Source organism: Elephas maximus, chromosome 1 (assembly GCF_024166365.1).
Source record: "Elephas maximus indicus isolate mEleMax1 chromosome 1, mEleMax1 primary haplotype, whole genome shotgun sequence".
Taxonomy (NCBI): domain Eukaryota; kingdom Metazoa; phylum Chordata; class Mammalia; order Proboscidea; family Elephantidae; genus Elephas; species Elephas maximus.
In genome coordinates this window covers 111,809,075-111,831,812 of record NC_064819.1, presented here as the reverse complement: position 1 = coordinate 111,831,812, position 22,738 = coordinate 111,809,075, and the positions used below count along the sequence as shown (strand labels likewise).

At 42.9% G+C, this 22,738-nt stretch overlaps 1 protein-coding gene across 9 annotated transcripts in view; it reads left to right on the top strand.

Moving 5' to 3' along the window:
• ADGRF5 (adhesion G protein-coupled receptor F5) overlaps positions 1–22,738 on the top strand; it is a 128,589-nt gene that overhangs the window by 19,454 nt on the left and 86,397 nt on the right. Inside the window, exon 1 of one of the 9 annotated variants that reach the window (XM_049893702.1) lies at positions 15,421–17,675. The exons of the other annotated variants lie outside the window; for them this stretch is intronic. The gene's annotated coding sequence lies outside the window, so the exon portion shown is untranslated. Of the gene's footprint in view, positions 1–15,420; positions 17,676–22,738 lie in introns of those variants that run through there. 9 annotated transcript variants of the gene reach the window in all.

Below are 22,738 nucleotides of genomic sequence, written 5' to 3'. Positions count from 1 at the left end.
GGGGCAAGAAGAGAGGAGGGTATCAGAGAAGCCTGGGAAGGTCTGTGGCTGTGGGAGGGGTGATCCGCAGGACCTGTGCCAGAGGCGGAAGGTATGGCAGGTAGAGCGTGTGCCCTGGGCGCCGCTTGAGGAGGGGCGCTAAAGAACTGTTTCTCTTGGCCATCGCCATAGGTGCTTTTTTCCACAGACAGGCTCCTGCCTGTGGCTGAGTGAAGGAACCCAGCCATGGCCAGAACTGTAGGCTGGGAAAAGAGGAAGGTAAAAATATCTGGATCTCTGGTTCCTCCCATCTTACAATCTCCCTCCAGGATGTCCCACTGTCCTGTCCTCCCCGTTGTCCTCACAGAGGACAAGGTTCTGCAGTGCCGGGGCTGGCCTCCCAGGCACAGAGCTGAACAGAGATGGACCTGGAGAGTAAACAGAAGCTAGCCGGCACCCTCTCCCAAATGGAATGGAAGCTCCTGGGAGGCAGTCCTTTCAGTCGCTCCTTATCCCCAGGACCTAGAACAGTGTCTAGCACATAGGCTTTGAATAAATATCTGCTGAAGAAATGAACACATGCAAACTCATGTCTTAGTTTCTAAGTGCTGCTGTAACAGCGAAAGTGCTGCTGTAACTGTGAGTGGTTTCGAAGAACAGACATTTATTTTCTCACAGTCAGGAGGCTAGAAGTCTCAATTCAGGGCACCAGCTCTAGAGGAAGGCTCTCTCACTCTGGGGGAAGATCTTAGTCTCATCCAGCCTCCTTTGCTTCCTTCGTGATCTTCACGTGGCACTTATCTTTCCCCCATTTGTGCTTGCTTTTATCTGTCTATGGGGCTCCTTTTAATTTAGAAGTAAAATTAGGCCCCATACTGATATGGCCCCATTAACATGATAAAGAACGCCCTATTCCCAAACCGGATTACATCTACAGGTATAGGGGTTAGGTCTCCAAGACATATTTGGGGGGACACAATTCAACCCATAATCAGTTGGAAGAAGACACATGTTGAAAGAGAATATAAGCAGTCTCCTAGGGTGTGTGATGTACACTGGCCCTATTAGTGTATCTAACTAAATTCAAGGCTTTCCTGGGAAGGGATATTTATTTTGAGGGGCAGGTGCAGCAGGCAGGTCTAGAAGAAAAGAATGAGAAGATGCCTGGCATCTGAAACACACATATTATACTAATAAATTAATCCAGAAGTTCGTTTTACGCATTTCTCAATCATGCTCTCTGAGCCCCTGGATTTAACAAACAATAGATGGATTCTGAGCAAGGACCCAGCTCTGCTGGCCAGCCAAAGCGCAATCTTGACAGCCCGAAGGTTAATGTTTTCGTGTCTACAGATGCTAGAGTCATTGAGAGGTCAGCCCCAGCGAACCCCCCCAGACATGGTAGCGTTGGCCAAGGAGGAAGCTCTTTGACGTGAAGTTTTTCTGGGTTCCTTCCTGACCATGTCAGGCTCTCTGAGACTGAGTTTCCTCATCTGTAAAACAGGGGCAATGAAAGTTCCTCCCTAACAGTTGTGAGGATCCACTGGTACCTGACACACTGTGCCATATGGTGGAAATACTTTGCGGCCATTAGGATTGCTTCTTGTACAAGGCTAGGCTTCTGATTTTGAGAGAAGTGTGGAAGCCACTGCAGAGGCTCTGCTTTCTGTGTCTGGAGTGATTCCTTCTGCATTCCTGATGGGGAAAGTTCAGGAGGTAATAGCACAACTGGTCCTCCAGGACCGCTTCCTCTGTGCCCCAAAGCAAGGCTTCCTGCTTCCTTCCTTCCTTCAGGGTTAAGTGGAATCAATGTTTGTTTCCCTTCTGACTCTGGGTTAGAGCCACATATCACTTTTTTTTTTTTTTCCAGGTGGCCCCAGGGGCTTGGAACTGTACTGAGAAAGAAAACCATGCAGCCCTTCCTTCCTCTGGGTCAGGGAGATGTTTCCAGATGGACCTGGAATAAGGAGCAAATGGGGGGTTCAGGGGAAGGGAGGGGGCAAGTTTAGCTTCCTTTGGAGAAGATGAGAAATGCCTTAGTGAGTTTTGGGGTTTACATAGCCTTCCTCTTTCAGGGGCTCTCCCCACTTATATTTGCTAGTGTCAAGTCCTTCCTCCCCCTCTTTGGGTCTGCATCCCTGAAAGGACTGCTTTGGGTTAAAATAGATGAGGATAATGGAGAAATAATAGGGGTACAAAGGTGTCTCTGTGCAAATGAAGAGCCTCTGAGAGTGATTTTGGAATCTGTGGCCTCTTGAGGGTGGGGTGGTGGAGGGGTCCACCTTGGGCACAGGCAGTTAATAATAATTCTGTAAAGAATTTAACATCAGTAATAAAACCTACTAAAAGTGATTTAAAAAACATTATGTTTTCGGTAAAAGTTTAGAAGTCATTTTTTAACATTATAACCATGTGTCAGTAACTCCAAACAACATCAGCTATAAAATACTCTGAACAAAAATCTTTTCTTGGTCTAAATTCTAAATAATTGTTGCCATTACTGGTGAGTTTTCATTATATAGCATAAACTCCAGATAAGGAACCCGGGTGGTGCAATGGTTAAGCACTCGGCTGCTAACCAAAAGGTCAGCAGTTAAAACCCACCAGCTGCTCCGCAGAAGAAAAGACCTGAGGATGTGCTCCCGTAAAGATTACAGTCTAGGAAACCCTATGGGGCAGTTGTACTCTGTCATATAGGGTCACTATGAGTCGGAATCGACTCAATAGCACACAACAACAAGAAGCTCCAGATCAACATATTTTCATAAACATTATGTTCTACATAGAAGTGAATTTAGAAAACTCCCAGTTACATAGCCAGCTCCTGACGCAGAGGCACTTGGCTATACATGCTTGTTTTGGAAGTAAGTTCCTAAGAGTTTTGAACTGTTTGAGCTTGTTCAAAGTGTCCCTTGCCCCCATGGTCTGACATATCTCTGCATTTGAACAGTATATTAAAAATCAGGAATGTTAGCAAGATGATCGTGAAGGCAAAGAAATAGGAGTTACTTCAATCCTGTCTTTCTATGTGACCTCCTGGAGTTCTTATTTGTATTTAAAACGTAAAACACTGAAGCAGAGTGCCACCTGCATAAGGTGTGATTTTTATTTGGCAAGTACAAATTTGAGTTCACACTTAAATATTTTACCTAATGTTAAAATATTTCAAAAGTGAAATGTTTTTGTTTTGTAGTTAATTGTTTTAAAACCAAAGAATGGATGAAGAAAATAAAGTTTATTACTGAAAATCACGTTGTTCTGTAAAAGGGAGAGGAGTTAAAGATCTGGTCCAGGCGTCAAATTCCCTAGGTACCTCTGCGTACCTCCACTGCCCAGAATTATGTGTGCTTCTGAGGTCTTCTGTAACTCCAATTTTGCAATGAAGGGATGTGTGTGTGTGTGTGGTGCCTGAACGTGTGTGTGTATTTGTGGGTTCAGGGACTGAGGTTTCTCTCTTTAAATCCAAGATGATTCCGAGAAAAATTTTAAGATTTTACACATACAAGTATATTTAAATGTTGCTTCTGTTAGTACACATGAATGGTACACATTGCTCGTTAATCTCCTGGCAGGCTCCTGATGTCTAAGGCACGCCTGGCAGTTATGAGAGAGCAGTATGGGAGAATTTCTAATTTGCAATAGTAAGTGAGCGCCTGTGTGTAGTAGAGTCCAAAAAACAAACAAACAAATCCAAACCCACGGCCATTGAGTCAATTTCAACTCATAGTGTCCATATAAGACAAAGTAAAACTGCCCTATAGGGTTTCCAAGGCTGTAATCTCCATGGAGGCAGGCTGCCACACCTTTCTCCTATGGAGCGGCTGGTGGGTTTGAACTGCTGACTTTCTGGTTAGCAGCTGAGTACTTAACTACTATGCCACCAGGGCTCCCTCTAACAGAGCCCGGTAGGTTCAAATAAAGAGCCCCAGACAGAGGTACGTCCTAAGTGTGAACACATGCTGCTATGTAAAACACAAAAGCTAGATCCTCATCACTCTAAATCAAATGGAAAATGGAATAGCATTAGAGGAATTCAGGGAAAAGATTACAAATGTATGTTGTTTTCTCTCTCTTAAAGTTCCAGGTCACATAAGGCAAACTCAAGGGGTGTGGACCTGGACTAATCATGTAATTGTTGATACATAGCTGTGTTTTGTGTGCTATGTATCAGGTCTAAAAATAACTTAGTGGTCCTTAGAGACGGACTCTGGTGACTAGAAGGTAATGTCATTAGGAAAGGTCTTGAACTTTGAAACTGGGACCCTCATTGTGTTGAGACAGTCATAGGCACTGCGGAGGACTGAACGACTTCCATAAAGCAAGGTAACAGCTAGCACAGAGCCTGGCCATTCTGAGGAACAGTAGCAGCTCCTGTGAACACCTTTCCCCTTACTCTCTTATTCTGTTTATTACTGAGAAGCTCATAAAGTACAAGCTAGGACACAGGGCACCTCACCTTAGGATTTACCAAGTGGATCATCAGACCAACTAGAAGGTCAACCAATCTCTCAGGTTTGGCATGACAATATGAGATAGGGCAGAACAATGAATAAAGAGTGTGCCAAAGTAATGGATTCTCCATGGCTTGGGGAGACAGGAAATTAAGTGAATTTATGGGCAAGCCACTTTAAGTCAATAATTAAGGCTTTTCCCCAATATTAAAACAACTACGTCATTTTAAACAGGAGATATTTTACTGAGTAATATGTGTAGTATCTGGAAAGTATGTGACCTTGCATTTTCTTTTAAAATGTATCAAGTAGGTGAGGTGGAAAGTGATGTATTTTGTAACAAGATCTTCCTAATGATCCAGTAGTTTCCCTTAAGCTCAGTCATGAGCTCTGTTATTTTCTTCAGCATTTCTCACCTCTGTGCTTTTAAAAGGCACATGCTTCCTTTTCTCCACGGAGTTGAACTTTAAAGACTTTTTATTAATTTTCATTTGTGCTTCGTTTTCCATTCTCACCACTGCTGCCTCCAACTTTGTGCTTCTCCTCAGCAAGCTTATTTTAGATATTACATTAACCAGGAAGCAGAATAGGTACCAGCTCACTGTAAGCAAAGTACGCACAAGCTTAATTGTGTTTACTTACTAATTTGTAGTGCACGATTAAGCCTGTGCGTACCTTGCTTATTGGGTAATCCATCCCTGCAAGTTAGACCCCTTCTCGTGCCAGAATTTCAGAGCCATCATTGTTCTTCATAAACACAAGTGTCAGCCAGTCATTTTCTGATTACTTTCTGAAGCAAACATTGTCGTTGTGCCTGACATATTATGTATTCTTGAAAGGGCAGTTGGGAGTAGTGTTAGTGCAGGCACGCAACTATAACAAATGAAGGAGGAGCAGCAAGAGCAGTGACTCTGGGGGGAAGGGGAACACACACTTGGGAGGGGACAGTTTTTATGACAGAGCGGCTTTCTCTGGTGGACCAGAAGGTGATATTGACCTTGTAATGTTATCTTCCTATCTTGGATCCTAGAAAATTTATTGAGCATCTGTTATATGCTAGCAATTTCTAGCTCTTCCTCAGAAATTACTTTCATTGTCTGGTTAGGATCTACCACACCTTCTGTCAATTTGTCATACTGTGATGGCTTGTGGCTTTGTATGTTGCTGGCAGTTGTGCCACTAGTATTTCAAACACCAGCAAGGTCTCCCATGGTTGATGTTTCAGTGGAGCTTCCAAACTAAGACAGACTAGGAAGAAAGGCCTGGTGATCTATTTCTGAAAATTAGCTCTATGGATCACAATAGAACATTGTCTGATAGAGTGCTGGAAGATGAGCCCACTAGGTTGGAAGTCACTCAGAGTACACGGTGGCTACAACCAACAATTAATTGTAAAGATGGTGCAAGACTGGGCAACATTTTGTCATGTTGAACAGGAGATGCTATGAGTTGGAGCCAACTTGACAGAACCTAACCAACTGACTGACTAAGATGGTACAGCACCTCCCTGTATTCCTATACATCTGTTAACAAAAAAAAGGGGGCTGCAGGATGCATTACTGTGCACAGGAAACCTTGCATAGGTGTGTCAGCAACTAAAACAGTGCTGCGATGTTACTTTTGAAAGTACCAGACTCCACTGATGGTATATTTCCCAGGTAGTTGAAAAAGAGATGAAAGGTGAAACAAAGTCTCTCCTTGATTTATTTAGTCATTCAGAAAGAAAGTTCCTTTTCACAGTTACATAGTATTTTAGTTCATCATTTCTTTTATAAGCCTGCTTCCAAATTAGTCATTGTTTATAAATGATCAGTTCTTGAGGGCTGGATTCTATCTTTCTTAAGTACATCTTTAACCTGAGGTTCATGGACCCCACATAGATCCAATCAGAGGGTACATAAACTTGCTTGGGGTAAAATACACCTTTGTTTTCACCGGCTTATGGTTGAAATTCAGCATTTCTTTCCATTAGGAGTGTAGGTGACAAACCATAGCAGCTCTAGCAGTACCCGTGGTTTTGTTACCAATATAAAGCACAGGTATTTTTATATCGTATTACTACATTGTAAATCCTAAAAAAAAAATTATGCTTATCGCCACTTAAAAATTGTGACAGTTTTTAAATCTGCCTCATGAAATCTTTTAATTAAATAGAATATGTTATTAAATAACATATTAATTATTAAATAAAATATGTTACTAAGTCACATATTTTAATAACTGTATTTCAATGTAATTGTTTTCTTTTATAATACCATGTATTTTATGCATTTAGAAACATTCCAAGATGGAGTTTACAGGTTACATCAGATATCCAAAGAGGTCCATGGCACAAATAATAAAAAAAAAGAAACAACAACAACAAAAAACTATTTGAATTGTTCTTTCAGCAAGGGTCTGTGAGACACATATCCTTTCAGTCTTAAACATTTAACAATATCTTTATTTTGCCCTCATTCATGAATGGTCTTTCAAGTATGGAATCAGATGAGATCACCCTGGAAGAAAGTACAGGTGAAAAACAACTGTGCAACCCAGGACCAAGCCTGGGGCACACCAACTTTTCAAGATCAGGCAGAGGAAGAAAGGCCACCAAAGAGACAGAGGAGGATGGACAAGTAGGGTAGGAGGGACATCAGGAGAGTGGGTACCTCAGAAACCACAAGAAAATGACAGTTCAAGAAGGAGGTTGTGGTCAACTATGTCAAATGGTACCACAAGGTCAAGAAAAGTAACAACAAATGAACTACTGACTATGGCAACATGGAGGTAATGCTGGCCAACACAAGAACAGCTCCAACGGTGTACTAGGGGAGCAAGACTGGTTTAGCCAACTTTAGGACCAGCAAAGGGGGGACACTGAAGAAGTGGAGACAAAGTCTACTTATTCAGCTCTTTGGTCAAGATTCACTGTGAAAGGGGTCAGAAAAACATCACAGTCAATGAGAGAGACATGTATCAAAGAAAGGTTTTTAAAGAGAGATTCTGGAGCATGTATCCGTGCTCATGGGACTGACCCAGTGCTGAGGAAGAGAAGAGGTAGGGCCCAGACAGCCAAGTGGAAGAAGGGGCAGCCATCAGGAAGGGCAGGGCTATGTCATCCTGTCCAGAGGGAGGAAAGGTCAAAATGTGTAGCACAGTTGCAAGGAGGTTGAGTTTGGATGTAGGAAGACGAGCATTCCATTTAATCCATTCCTTCTGGTCAATGAAGTATGAGGCAAGGCCATTGTTTAGACTGAAGACAGAAGAGAATATGTGAAATGGTTATTTTGAAGAGTGAGAAAGCGAACATGAATAATAAGATTGCTAGGCTGTGTGACTATAACAATTCCACCAACAATTAGCAGGATGATTCCAATGTATAAGAAGCATACCTTTCCTCAGGCAGAATTAAAACTGCTTTGTGAGATACTTCCTCCCATTGTCCCTCACTTCTCTCTAACCTCACCACTCTCCTGTTTGCTCTGTTCTTCCTTCTTAGAGATCCTTTAGCTGCCAACTTAGATCAACTAATTCACACTGATACACAACTCATCTAAAATGGACAACATGTTAACCTTTCAAGGCTATTTGAGTCATAATAGAGGCCTTTGTTTCACTTAAAGCCATTTGTCTCTGAAAGCATAATTTTGGGAATGCAGGTTTTTCTGTTGCCTATGGAAATCCTGGTGGCGTAGTGGTTAAGTACTACGGCTGCTAACCAAAGGGTCGGCAGTTCAAATCTGCCAGGTGTTCCTTGGAAACTCTATGGGGCAGTTCTACTCTGTCCTATAGGGTTGCTATGAGTCGGAATCGACGGGACTGGGCTTGGTTTTTTTTTTTTTTTTAATCAAATCCTGCCATGAAAGTGACAGCATCTACCTCTGATGTCACCTGGCATTGTATTTTCAGACCATCATGGTGCCATTCACTACACTGTTTCAGTTTAGCTGCATCCCAGTATGTTGCAAAGAACCACTTAGCATTTTTTCCACAAAAGAATATAGGTGTTGAGAAAGTGGGGTTGATTTACTAGAACTTGATTTCTGGTTCACTTTAAATCCTGAATCAAGCATCATAAAGAAAAGACTGCAAGTTTAATACTGTCTCTTTCTCCATGCAGAAATCACCCCCTCAGCTTAGACATTAGGTGTGGCGATGATTACTCTACCTGTGTCAGTGGAAAGTCCCAATTTAAAGGCTGAAGCAAAAAAAATCTTAACAATCTTCCTCAGGAGGGAACTATATTTAGAAAAAGACCTTGATAACTACCTAGGTGGGAGTTGAGACTCTCAGACCCCTGAGAAGAGAGCAAAGTCCCTCATACATGAGGCAAGGAGTGGAATATGTTTGCTGCCCCCATCAAGGGAGCACTGGTGGGAGCAGAATGGTGACAGTAAGGAAGAAGGGCATAGAGAAGCCAATAAGATGGAGAAAGGCTGGCACCAAAGAAGGTGGGTGTCTGTGGAATCACACCATGATGGAGTGGACAAAGCATGCTGTTAGAATGATGTCCCCACTGTTCTGAACATAACATGTTAGTTTTTCAGGGTGGTGAACATGTTTTTGCTCACCCTCCACAGCCCCAAATCTTTAGTAATCTATTTTCTTCACAACTGTATCAGAGAAAAGGTTTTAGTGGAATTTAAAGAAGAGGGTTTTTTTTTTTTTGTATCAACCTGGAGCAACATGAATGCAATATATGTGGAAAGTAGGAGCCCTATGGGTTGAGTAGACAATGAGAATGAAAACATTCTTAGTAATTTACAGATATCCTGAGGAGGGCTCTGAACTTCCCCTGGCTGTGGTCTAGCAATTGTTTCTAGAGCTCTGAAGGACAGGGGCCCAAAGCCAACATTTCGGTTATACTTGGTTCTAGGACCCAATCTGACTTGGGTCAGTTCTTCTGTCCCTTTACATGCTCCTGTAGCAGTCCCCCATTTTCCAGCATCTCCACAGTTAGAGTCTTACTGAGGTCTTTCAGGCAATGTGTAGCCTACGGTTCAGTCCAGGGAGGTAAAAAAAAAAAAAACAAAAAACAGCTGTGCAGCTTGATGAAAGATTAATCCTACTGAAGATAGCTGCAATATGAAGAAACTTCTGGAATAAAACTTTCTTGTTGACTAGTTGATGATGAACTTTGTTTATGGGCATTGTCTGGGAAGGAAGTTGCAGGCCTGTATCACCCATTATGATGCTGTTCTGAGTACCCTATTAAAGCAAGGACTAGAGTAAGCAGGTGGGCGGGGGTGGGGGTTGTTGATGGAAGATGGGCTGCTTCCTGGTGCTGGCCTGCCTCAGGGATAGTGATGTTAACATAGGACTACTCTGCCACTGGCTTGTAGAAAAAGTGTCATCTGTGTTTAATACAGAGAGGATAAATGCCGACAGATACTTGGTTGTTCTCTTCAGCACGGAGAAGTGTAACAGGACTCAGTCTCTATGTGCCATTATACTACTTAGAACTGCTATTTCTTCTTCCATGGAAACTGGGGATGGGGGTGTGGGGAGGCAGCAGGGCGTAATGTTATGAGTACTGCATGCAAAGACAAAAGAGCTGACTTTTAATTCCGGTCTGATACTAACAGGTGTTGTGACCTTGGTTAAGCCTCTAACTTCCCTCTAACATGAGTTAATTGAAAGGAATGAGCGCCAGCACTGCCCCCCCTCCACACACCATTCTCCCCTTTATTCTAAATTTTTTTGCTTCCGATTTTTCCTCTGGCTTGAATGACTCAGCTCATATTGGTCTAGTGCTTTTGGCACCATGGCCATTCAATAATCCTTTGATAAATTTGAGGAAATTATATCTGTAATCAGAGACGAACAAGAAGGAACCTTTCTGTTGGGGTCAAAGGAAAGGTTGAGGCCCTGAAAACAGTAAAGACCTATTGACTCTGGTGGGAGGTGCTGTCACGTGAACAGGACTTAGCAGGCCCAAACCAGGGTCTACAAGATGTCTGCATGTCTCCCACCCTGTTGCTTGAAGTATCTGATATCTCCATTTGTACACAGGATGCACACTAAAGGAGCAGAGGTCAAAAGAGAACTGTGCAGCCAGTGTGCACCAACAAAAGAACATGTGCGTTTTTACAGGAAATGCAGTTTCCGTATAAATAGAGCCTCTCCCAGCTGAGACGAGAAAGAATGCCCAGGAGCTCAAACACCCTGCTCTTCCATGATACTAGGGGAAAACTGAAGGAGGAGATATCAATGGCAAATGTAGTCAGTCAATAACTCTGACATCAGTGCATCATGGCTGAGGCATGTGGGTGACATACAGCAAGCAGTGAGCATCCAGGAAGCACTTCCTCTTACATAGCTGGCACGTCACCTATATGAACCGAAGGTGGAACCTGAAGGCTAAGGGCCAGCTCCATGGCCACTGGTGGTCAACCGTCTCCAGCAACAGGTCAACCAAGGGCCAGAAAAGGGCTGTTGATGACATCTCTATGAAGCTGTGCCTTAAATCTGCCTCCATTTCCCCCGTATGCTTTCTCTACCTCTTCCAGGAAAAGGCAGGGAAGGCAGTGCTGGGAGTAGAGTTTAAAACAAGGTTTCATTGGAGCATGCTTTGGGTTTCCGGGGCTCATCACTAAAGGCATAGGAGGGCAGTTGAATGGGGCTGTCAGCTGTATTCACTTGGTTCAAAAGATGGAAGCTTTGGGATCTTCCATAGGAAAATCACATAAGTGTATGAAAGATATGTACACAAAGAAGGTATAATTATCTCTGCCTATCATGGTGGAATGGATTCATTAACAGCAAGTACAAATAAAAGCTGAGAGGCTGTAGCCAAGCACAAACACGGCCAATTGCAATTAGCAGAGACTCTGCCAAGATACACACAGAAAAGATAAGCATACAATCATTTGTATGCTATAAAACTGCCGAATTATTTGTTGGTTCCTTCCTTACGTAAGGACAGGTTAAGGCCAGAGGAGAATTTTCCTGGCCTTGATATAGAAATGCCAAAAGAGTGCTGACCCTGGGTCACACTGGGTCAAAGGGGTTACCAACAAACATCTGGTTGTAGGTTAAAAACACAGAGCTTACCTTGACAAGTCTTAGAAGTGGGAGTGTTCTGGAAATTGAATCATTATATGCATTTGTGTCCCAACTTCTACTCCAGGGCTGTGGCATCAAAACCTTCACTTGTATTTTATACTGTCAAATACTCTTCTCTAGTAGCTGACTGTGAAAATGATTCTCGAAAGTACCATCTGTGGAGGCTTTTCCTAGTTAGCATACAATCAGCTAGTCATGCTTTCAAAAGATATTTATGGTACAGCTACTAGGTGCTGAAGATACAGTGGGGAACCAAGCGAACAGGCATCTCTGCATTCAGGGAGCTTACAATATAGTGGGGGGATGAAAAGTGAGGACAGCTAATAAAGTAAATAATTATAATGTATTAAAGGCTATAAATGACATGGGAAAAATAAAGCAGGAAAGGGGGACTGGGAGGGCTGAAGTGTTAAATATGGTGGTCAGTGAAGGCCTTATTAAGAAAGCGACGCTTGGGCAAAGGCACGAACGAGGTAAGAGAATGAGTCACAAGGATTATCTTGGCAAAGAGCATTCCAGGCAGAGAGAGCAGCAAGTGCAAAGACTCTGAGATGGAAGCATGCCCGGTGTGCGAGGAGGCCAGTGTGGCTGGAGCAACGTAAGGGACAGGGAGAGAACTAGGAGAGGAGTCAAGGGAGCAAAGTGTGGAGGAGCTGGGGTAGAGATGGTGTAGGTCTTAGAGGTCATTGAAAGGGTGTTAGCTTTGACTGTGTGAGATGGGAGCCGCTGGAGATTTTTGAGGATAGGTGAGCATTTTATAACTTACGTTTTATAAGGATCACTCTGCAGTCTTGAGAACAGACTGTCAGGGGGAATGAGTAGAAGCACAAAGGCCGATGAGAAACAATTATAATAATCTAGTCAAGAGATAACGATGACTTGGATGAGAATGATAGTGGAAGGGGTAAGAAATGGCTGGATCATGCATAATTTGAAGATAAAAAACCCATTGCCGTCGAGTCGATTCTGACTCATAGCGAACCCTATAGGACAGAGTAGAACTGCCCCATAGGGTTTCTGAGGAGAACCTAGTGAATTCGAACTGCCGATCTTTTGATTAGCAGTTGTAGTCTTAACCACTACATCACCAGGGTTTCCTTGACCATAAAAGCTGACAGGATTTGATGACAAATTAAACATAAAGCGCGAAAGGGAGGAGATAAGGCCCATTCTTAGAGTTTTGACCTGGGTAACCTGGAAGGCTGGAGATGCCCTTTACTAAAATGGCGAAGACTGTTGAAATAATGAATTTGAGAGAGAAGATCAGAGTTTTATTTTGGGTAAGTTTGAGATCCTATCAAACATCCAAGTGGAGATGTCAAATAGGCAACTGGATATATGGTTCAGGAGCTCAGGTGAGAGGTCTGTAACGGAGATATAAATTTGGAGGTCATCAGCACAAATATTTAAACTATGAGATTACTTGGAGAATAGAGATTATCTGGAGAATAAGTTTCAATAGACAAAAGTTCCTAGGGCTAATTTGTGGGTGCTCCACTGTTAACAGGAGGAACCAGCAATGGAAATTGGAATGGAGCAGTTCAGGCTTGCTTACTTTTACTGATCACCTACTATATGCCAGGGAGCCCTGGTGGCAGAGTTGTTAAGAGTTATGTCTGCTAATCAAAAGGTCGGCAGTTTGAATCCACCAGGCTACTCCTTGGAAACCCTATGGGGCAGTTATATTCTATCTTATAGGGTCACAATGAGTTGGAATCAACTTGACAATGGATTTTTTTCTTTTGGTACTATATGCGAGCGCTACACTAGGAGTTGGGCATACAATAAATAAGACAAGTTCCTGCCCGCAAGATGCTTAAAGTCTGGAGAAGAAGGTCAATGCATTGAACTGACAACTTGAATTCAGTGTGATAAATGTAAGAAGATATCTACTTGGCAGTATGGCCTAGCCTGGGAGAAACTAGGAGGAGCGTTAGAAGAAATAACTCCTGTAACTTAAACAGAGACGGAAAGTTAGCTAGATGAGAAAAGAGGCTGAGAAGAGGGGTGAAACAGCATGGGTCATGCCAGGAAATGCACATTTATTTGGTGCTGACACTTTTAATGTGGAAGTAGGGGCTCTGCCTCTAAAGAAGTTAGTCCCTGAAGTCATAAGAGACTCTCGAATGAGAACACAAACATGAATAACACACCTGGTGAATTAATTGGTCTAGCCACACATTTGCAGCCTGGTTATGGAAGTTTGGGGTCCAAGTTGCCACCAAAACCAACATTTTAGAATTCAGAAGCGCCTCTGTCAGAGCCAATTCCAGCTGCAGCTGAGACAAGGCAAGGTGTCCCCATCAGCAGCTAATTCTGCCTTGCAGCCAAGGCCAGATGGTGGGTCCATTTTTTTATTTGTCTTTGTTTTCATTGTAAAGAGTGTGCAGCAAGCACAGAGTGTTCCTAGCAACAAACAGGGGACTGTGGGCGAGAAAGGAATTGCTCCTCAGGGAAGCCAAGGGACAGACACCTTGACAACACCCTGTTCCATGTCAGAGAGCCAACTGCACCTAACAACCCAAACCCAAGCATGAAAAAAGAAGAGTTTTAAAAAGAAGCATTTACCCATGAGCTCACTCTGACGGGTGGATATTTCTTAAAGCAAGGTGTACTCAATTCAAATTTGTTCTCCTGCTTTAAAGGACATTGGTAATCTCTTTGTAGGTACCAAGGTCTGTAAGAATCTTCTGTGGGGTGGTGGCAAAGTTTCCCTTTCTCCTGGAGCGGGTTAACTCTGCCACCGGACGTTTAGTTCTACCTTGGAATTACTTTCAAAAGGTATCAGTCTGCAAAGTTCTTTTTGCCTCCTTTACCACCAGTTGCATTGAATTAATTCTGAACCATGGCAACCCCATGTGTAAGAGTACAGCTGTGCTCCATAGGATTTCCAGTGGCTGAATTTTCGGAAGTAGATTGCCAAGCCTTTCTTCCGAGGCATCTCTGGGTGGACCTGAACTGTCAGCCTTTCAGTTAACAGCAGAGCACAATGACCATTTGCAACACCACGTTAATGTGCAATTTTTCCTACACGTCTTCATTTCTTCCCAACACAGCTACCCATTGCCGCAAGTCGATTCAGACTCCTGGTGACCAACACAGTTACTAGCGTCACTTATCTGTCTTTACACTATCCCAATCAAGTTGCCCCCAAAGGAACCAGGTATCATGACAGAGACAAGATGTATTTCCGAGACACTTCAATGTGCTGATCTGTGGTGAGCCTGGGGCAAAGGTAGTAGAAAGCAAAGGCAAAGATGATACCAAATCTATACATGCAACTATTATTACAACAAAAATCTATTTATTGCAAATAAATAATAACGATAGCACACACTTGCATAGCGCTATGTGCCAGGCACTGTTCTAAGCATTTTGCATGTATTAGCTCACTTAATGTTCACAACAACCCTGTAAGATAGATACTGTTACTACCCTGATTTTGTGAATGAGGAAACTGAGGGACAGAAAGGTTAAATAACCTGTCAAGATCCCACAGAGCTAGTAGTTGGAAGGTCTGGAGTACCTACTCTTAACCCCCTGGTATTTTGGAATTTTAAGACCCATTACCCATATTTAATATTACAGATTTTTAGTAAGAGAAGAACCTGGCGCAACCTTATCCATTTCCTAGAGAAATAGTCAATACCACAAATGTTTAGCATAAGAAGGTAATACAGAACATTTAGCTCAACATATAATTTGAGCTATTTGGCTCCCTCTGTATGTTTTAATATTCTCCAAAAAATTTTTAGGCCAATGGTAGCATTTACTTTTTTTTGTGTGTGTGGTAAAATATTTATAACAAAACATTTGCCAACATAATAATTTTCACATGTATAATTCAGTGATGTCGATTAAATTTATCACGTTGTGGTAACATTTACTCTTATATAGAATTCAAAGATTATTGTTTTTCATAATAATTCATCCTTTTAGTATAGTGGCTTTTAGCTACAATTAACAGGGAACCCAAGCAGAACTGGATTAAACAATAAGGTCCTTTATTATGCCACTAACAGTAAATCCAGAGGTAATATGCATCCAAAGTGAGTCACATGTTTAAGCATAAAGCAATTTCCAGCAGGTGGAATGAGATCACTGGGCTTTAAATGAATCACGATTCGCCCCCAGCCTAGGGAGCTGGTGACCTTCCCTGAGCCCACAGCCTTGCTTCAGGTGAACTCCCCAACCAGACCTGGGCTGCCCACGAGAAGGAAGTGGAGGAACAGCTACGGGGGCAACCACCTGTGTCTCCCAGTCACCTCATGGAGTGGGCTGAAGAATACAATTGAGAATCAGTACCTAGAGGGAAAATACTAATGTTCTGAATAGTCATCCTCTTTTTACCAAAAAAACTTCGTTTTGGTCTCAAACCTGAGTACTACTGGTGGTTGCTGACATGCCTGAGAGGGAAAACCTTGACTAGAAGGGAAGATGGGCTGAGGCGAAAGGCAGACAGTGTGGAACAAGAGTCTGAGCATAGAGGCGTTGGAGTCCAGGTGTCCGCATAATTACTAGCAGTTACTGAGTTCTCTGTACACTTTCAACTGTTAAACACTCGACTGCTAACTGAAATGTTGGCAATTTGAACCCACCCAGTGGTTCTTGTAGAGATTACAGCTTAGAAACCCTATGAGACAGTGACTCCGTCACATGGGGTTGCTGTGAGTCAAAAGTCAACTCCATAGCACCTAACAACAACTTATATTCCAGGCTTTTCATCTGAACCTATAAGCACAGCCGTGTATCATCCCACTATCACACATATTAAAACTGAGTCTCAATGAGGTTAAGGAATGTGTACAAGGCCACACAAATAGAAGCTGGTGGGACCATGATTTGAATCCCTACAGTGTGATTCTGGAGTCCTTGCTTTGACACTGAGGGCTTCTCCACGTACAGCCTGGGGACTGCCTGGATCACACTCACTTGGAGCACTCACTTAAAATGCAAATTCCTGGGCTCCATTGCCCACAATAGGCAATTGAGCTGCACTCTTCCCACTAAATCTTAAGAACTATTGGACAGTAATCTACCTATTACTTCCCACCTGTGTTCCAACCTTGGGTAAGCCTCTGTTTCTCCTCAGTTTTTCACTTGTACAATGAAGATCACTTCCAAGATCACTTCAAGCTCAAAAAGTCAATGATTATAATTCAACCCAATAAACTGACTGCAGCCTGCCAAATGGTTCTGTTCCATATATCTCCTTGTCCTGGAATACCAGGGTTACAGAGATGGGATTTTAAACGTCACAATTTGTAGTTTGACACACAAATATTCATAGTTCCCCTGAAAATCACAGAGAACTAGATGTCCCCCTAATGTGGCCTATTTGAAGCACTGTCCTCCCTAAAGAGTCTATGAGTGGCACAAACAGTTAAGTGCTTGACTATTAGCCAAAGGGTTGGTGACTAGAACCCACCCAAAGGCACCTTGCAAGACAGGCCTGGCGATCTGCTTCTGAAAGGCCACAGCCGTGAAAACCTTATAGAGCCATTCTACTCTGCACACGTGCGGCTGCCGTGAGTCGGAGGCTCAACTGGCAACTAACAACAGGCCAGACGTTAAGATCTTCAGGGCTAGTGAGTCTTTTATTCTCTGACTTCTTGGCACTGCTAGTCGATAATTTTAATTTGACTTCCACTTTGAAATCACAGTCTAATTTAGTGGACTTCTTTCGAAGATTTAAAAACCATGTCTCACACCTGCTTATCAGCTCAAACCCATTTTTGTTGTTGTTATTGATTGCTCTGGTTTCGTGTTTCTGATTTATTCTTCGGAAAAAGGAAAGCAAGTACTAGGGCCAATGGCCGAACAAGTCCGTCCACTCGGTGGAGAGGCTTCCAGATAAGAAGGATCTGAAGGACTTCCCATGGGCGTGAGGGAAGTCGCACACGGCATCCGGGGAAGGGGACCAGGAAATCACTTCTTGTTTTTCAAACAGCAGCCAGGCTTTCAGGATGGCTTTGTGAGCGCGGATTGTCACCGCTTCTGGGAGGGACCAGCGAGCCTGAGTCCGGCACTTTGCTGCCAGTCCTGCCGCTCCTCGCAATGCGTCCTGCTTGGCTTTCTTTCCACCGGGCGTGAGGCCTCGGAGGCGGCCACGGGCAAATGGCCCCATAGTGGGAACTGGGAAGCTTCTAGGCGTCGGATCGGAGCAGGAGCTGGTGGTCTGGGGACGGTGCTGGGCAGGTAACGAGTTCTCCTTCCGCGGTCTGTCACTCTTTGTAGCAAGATCTCAGGGGCACCTACGTCCCTTTGTTTCAAGTTTTATGGAATCCTCAAGTTATGTCCCTCTTTGCCTGATTTTCTTTGTTATAGTGTGATATTTACGTTGGGAGCATAAAGCCTGTCGGATCAAGTGCGTTGTGTAGCCTGTTGGTCAAGTTGCTGGGACTAAGTTAGGAAGACTGAGTATCAGGCAACTAGCTGTGCTAATTTTTAGGACTTTCGGTATAATAAAGAGGGTTATTTTTAAAAGATGAATTTTCCCGTATCTGAACCAGAAAATTCTATGACCACCAGAGCATTCATGAACTCATTCGCCGCTGCCCCTGCCGTGAGCGTTTCTATGGCCAGGCAGCCGTGTTGCTGAGGACCTGGAGGCTGCACCCTCAGCAGGAGCCTAGGTGTTCCCTCAGATAGGCCTGCGGCAGGGGTGAGCTCCCAAATGTTTAATCTGCAACCTCCCACTCATGACTGAGGGAAAGGGCTTATAATCAGTGCCGGGAAGGAGGGCAGTCTAAGTGCTGGGCAGACTTGCCTTGAGCATTCTATTGTTGGGTGACTTGTAGATTCTGACTCATAGTGACCCCATATGACAGAGTAGAACTGCCCCACTGTAATCTGTAGGGAAGCAAATCGCCAGGTCTTTCTCCTGTGCATCAACTGGGTGGATTGAACGGCCAACCTTTCAGTTATCATTCTAGAAGGGAGGAAAAGATCCTTGATGTGTTCCTGGCTTAAACCATGTTTTCTTACACCTTGCAGAAGACAAGGCTAGCCAGATTACTCCGTCGCCACTTCACTCCATCTCAGTTTTTTCTTTTCTTAAGTGGCTATCTATGTTGGTCTTAAATTTTTGAATTACCAAAAATACTACACAAATAGATTCTTGCTGTAAAAGAATATCTCTAATAGTTTGTCCAGTCCAGTGCCCCCTAATACTCACTCTTTTCCCTTCTCTAAGATTATCCCCTCAGTAGTTTTCTGTGTAGTTTACCAGTTAAAGGACTTATTTTCTATTCTTCCCAGCTTTTAGGATAAGCCCAGGCACATAAGAGCACAATAAATTCTCATTGTCAGGTTCGTGTACTGATGCTTAAGAATACGTTTCTGTCAGTGGACGGATAAATGATACGTGGGGGATGTGAACAGCTCTTTTAACACTTAGAAAAGTCTGAAAGAGTTTTGCTCATTTTACTATTATTATTTTTGTGTCTTTTTTTTTTTTTTCTTTTGGCTACGGTAAATAATAATATTGATAGCAACCTGCCACCAATTAAGCTGTAGGTTGGCCAACTCTGGTTTGAGTTTTTCTCTTTAATGCCATCAAAAATAGCCTTGTTCTGTAAAAAAGATAAAAGAAAGGAAATTAACTAGATAGATAGGTAGATGGAAAGATAATAGCTACCTAGTTAACCGGATAAAGTGGTTGGTCCAGGGAAGACGGGATGAGGGTGAGAGTGATTCCCTTTTTAGTCAGTGGATAAGAGATGCATTCAACACATAGATTTATTTTCAGCCACTCTTTTAGCCTTTGGAAACCCTGGTGGCAGAGTGGTTAAGTCCTATGGTCGGCAGTTCGAATCCACCAGCTGCTCCTTGGGAAACTCTATGGGGCAGTCCTACTCTGTCCTATAGGGTCACTATAGGGTCACTATGAGTCAGAATTGACTCAACGGCAATAGGTTTGGGTTTTTTTTAGCCTTCTGTAAAAAGATGGCCTTTTATTTTTCCCCCATACATTATTAAGAGACAAGTGAATAAGAGAAAAAAAAAATCATTGTAAACAAGATGATATGGGTCATGGAGAGAGGGTTTAGAAAGAAGGTGTAATAAGCAATGTCAACCCCAAGACTACAAAACACCTTTAGTTGCTATTTGGTATTTTCTTGCAGTTTTCCAAGGTTTCTCCGCCTCCAACTAGAGGGTCACTTGGCCCTGTTGATTTTGGACATTCTGCTGTTGTTGTTAGGTGCTGTCAAGTTGGCTGCAATGTATAGTGACCCTACGTATTATAGAATGAAACACTGCCCTGGCCTGTGCCATCCTCACAATCATTGCTATGTTTGAGCCCGTTGTTACAGGCACTATGTCAGTCCATCTTGGTGAGAGTCTTTCTCATTTTCAATGTCACTTTGAGGACTAAGGTGCACCTGACCCAAGCTATGGTATTTTTAATTTCCTCATATATATGTGAAAGCTGGACACTGAATAAGGAAGACCAGCTGATGCATTTGAATTATGGTATTGACAAAGAATATTGAGTATGCCATATACTGCCAAAAGAACAAACAAATCTGTCTCGGAAGAAGTACAACCAGAATGCTCCTTAGAAGTGAGGATGGCAGGATTTCATTTCATGTACTTTGGACATGTTATCAGGAGGGGACCAGTCCCTCCAGAAGGACATCATACTTGGTGAAGTAGAGGGTCACCAAAAATGCTTTTGAACACATTAAAGATGTCTTTTGCAGTAGATTTGCCCAATGCAATACATCGTTTGATTTCTTGACAGCTGCTTCCATGGCCGTTTATTTATAGATCCAAGTAAAATGAAATCCTTGACAACTTCATTATTTTCTGCATTTATCATGATGTTGCTTGGACATTCTATAGCGCTTGCTAAAGGACCACCCACCCTTGTTAAATTTGCCTGCCTTGCTCTCGCTCCCCCAGCCGTGACTAATTTGATTAGTCATTTCACCCTACTCTGTGCATAGTGTTAGCTTCATGACAGAGACTTCCACTGAGGCCTTTGTAGATTAATGCAACATTTAATGAGTGTGACATTAATGGCTTACAATATAGAAATCTCACTCAGCGTGCCATGTGGTTAGGGACATTTAGTAGCATGTTAATAACCACATGGGTTGCTACCTACTGTGGCTGGTGGGTACAGTCAGCCTCCTGTAAGCATTATCAATTCAATCTCTCATGTGCAACTTTTTCATTCTTAAAAGACTTTCACACCTCTTCTTTCACCACATCTCAGGTCAAACAGGTATTTTACTCTCATTTTATGGAATGCAAATTTGAGAGGTTCTGAAGAGTTTTTTGCCCAGGATCACATCATGAATCCTTTGGGACACTGAGTTGAGAACAAACCCAGATCAACAGCTTTCCAGTCCGATTTTTGTCGAATAATGTAAGGATAAAAACCAGGTGGAGCGGAGGATTAATGTGATTGGCTGGATTCTGTCAGTCTTGTAACAACATGGTAGATCTTTTGCCGGGAAAGTATAGATAGACCAAGCTATTGCCTGGTCCAAATATTAAACCAGTTGCCATCGACTCGATTTTGACCTGTGGAAACCCCATGTGTGTCAGAGCAGAAGTCTGCTCCATAGGGTTTTCAATGGCTGATTTTTCAGAAGTAGAGGGGCCAGGCCTTTTTTTTGAGGCAACTTTGGGTACACTCCAGCCTCCAACCTTTTGGTTAGCAGCTGAATGCCTTAACCATTTGCACCCCCCAGGGTGCAACCATCCAGGTATTAGCCTATTCTAACACCTGCTGTCTGCTAGAATCACCCTCCCAAAAAACCAAACTCATTGCTATCGAGTTGATTCTGACTCATAGCCACCATTTGGACAGAGTAGAACTGCCCTATAGGGTTTCCAAGGAGCGGCTAGTGAATTTGAACTGCTGAGCCTTTGGTTAGTAGCCCGGCTTTTAGCCACTATGCCACCTGGGCTCCAGTTAGTATTACCCCAGGGACTTAATTAAAATAAAAAAAAAAACCATACTCAGACCCCACCCCAGACCAATTAAATCAGAATCTCTGAGGAAGGATCTGAGCATGGTATTTTTTTTTTTTTTTGACTCCAAAGTGATTCCACTGTGCAGTTGTTGTTGAGAAACACTGAGCCCTGGCTATTAAAGATGAAGTGGCTCAACCGAGAAACAGAAGCAATTCCAGCTCATGAAACTGAAAACTTGGGGTGAGAAGTGCCAGCTGCTGTGAGCACCATTATTAGAAAGAAGCTGCTGCTGTTGATCAGAAGAATGGACTCGTCTGCATGTGAGGATGAAGAGGCATTTTCCAGCCCCCAACCCAGTGACACTGGCTGTTGAGCTTAAACTGGAACAACCCAATGACTTGCTCCAGATATGTCAGCTGCCTGCTGCTTGTGGATTTTACAAAATCAGATTAAATGTTGCAGGTAAACAGGATGTGGTCTTCGAGTGCCAAAGGATTAGGAAGATCATAAATTTAACTCAGGGTCGCCTTTAACATGTTGTGTCCCAATCCCAAGAAAATAAAAAAAAAAAGAAAGGAAGAAATATCAATTGTTATACGCATGATCTGACACTTTCTGGATTGGTCTAATTCTGGATCAACAATTAATCAGGGCTTTCCTTTTTTAATCATAGAATGTGCTTCTACAGCCTGCCCCCGCCCCCAACTCCGTGTTTCTTTATGTAGTTCCAGTTAGTATCAATCATTTGTGTTGTCTGTCTCCTTTATAGAGAGCTCCGGGAGGTAGGGACTTTTGTTATTTATGTTTCCCCAGGGAGGGCAAGTTTCTGTGCATAGTAGGTACTTTAGGAAGGCTTGTTGAGTTAAATGTCTGCCTTGGCTGTGAGCACAGCCTGAATTCACAAGTTGATTACTAACTCAGCATGTTCAGTTCATATTGTTTGACTTTGGTCTTCATGGTTGAAATAGTCGGGATTTTGCTTTTTACTCATTTCCAAAAAGATAACCAGGAAAGTGAAACCTTTAAACTCCAGCCTTAGGAGAAGTACCTACACTGGAGAAACTTGCCAAGTGTGGTGGAATAGCAAATGCAGATGATGACCTTCCTCAATCAGCTTATGCTGTTAATAGGAGGCAATGCACAGGCATTGAGAATCTTAATACTAAGAAAAAAAAAATACTAAGAGATAATTTTTATTGAGTGCTTACGATGTGTCAGGGACCATGCTCAGTGCTTTCCAAAGATTATTAATTCATTGAAAAACAAAACAAACAGGAAACAGTTGCCATCAAGCCTATTCCAACTCATGGCGGTTCCAGTCTGGCAGAGTA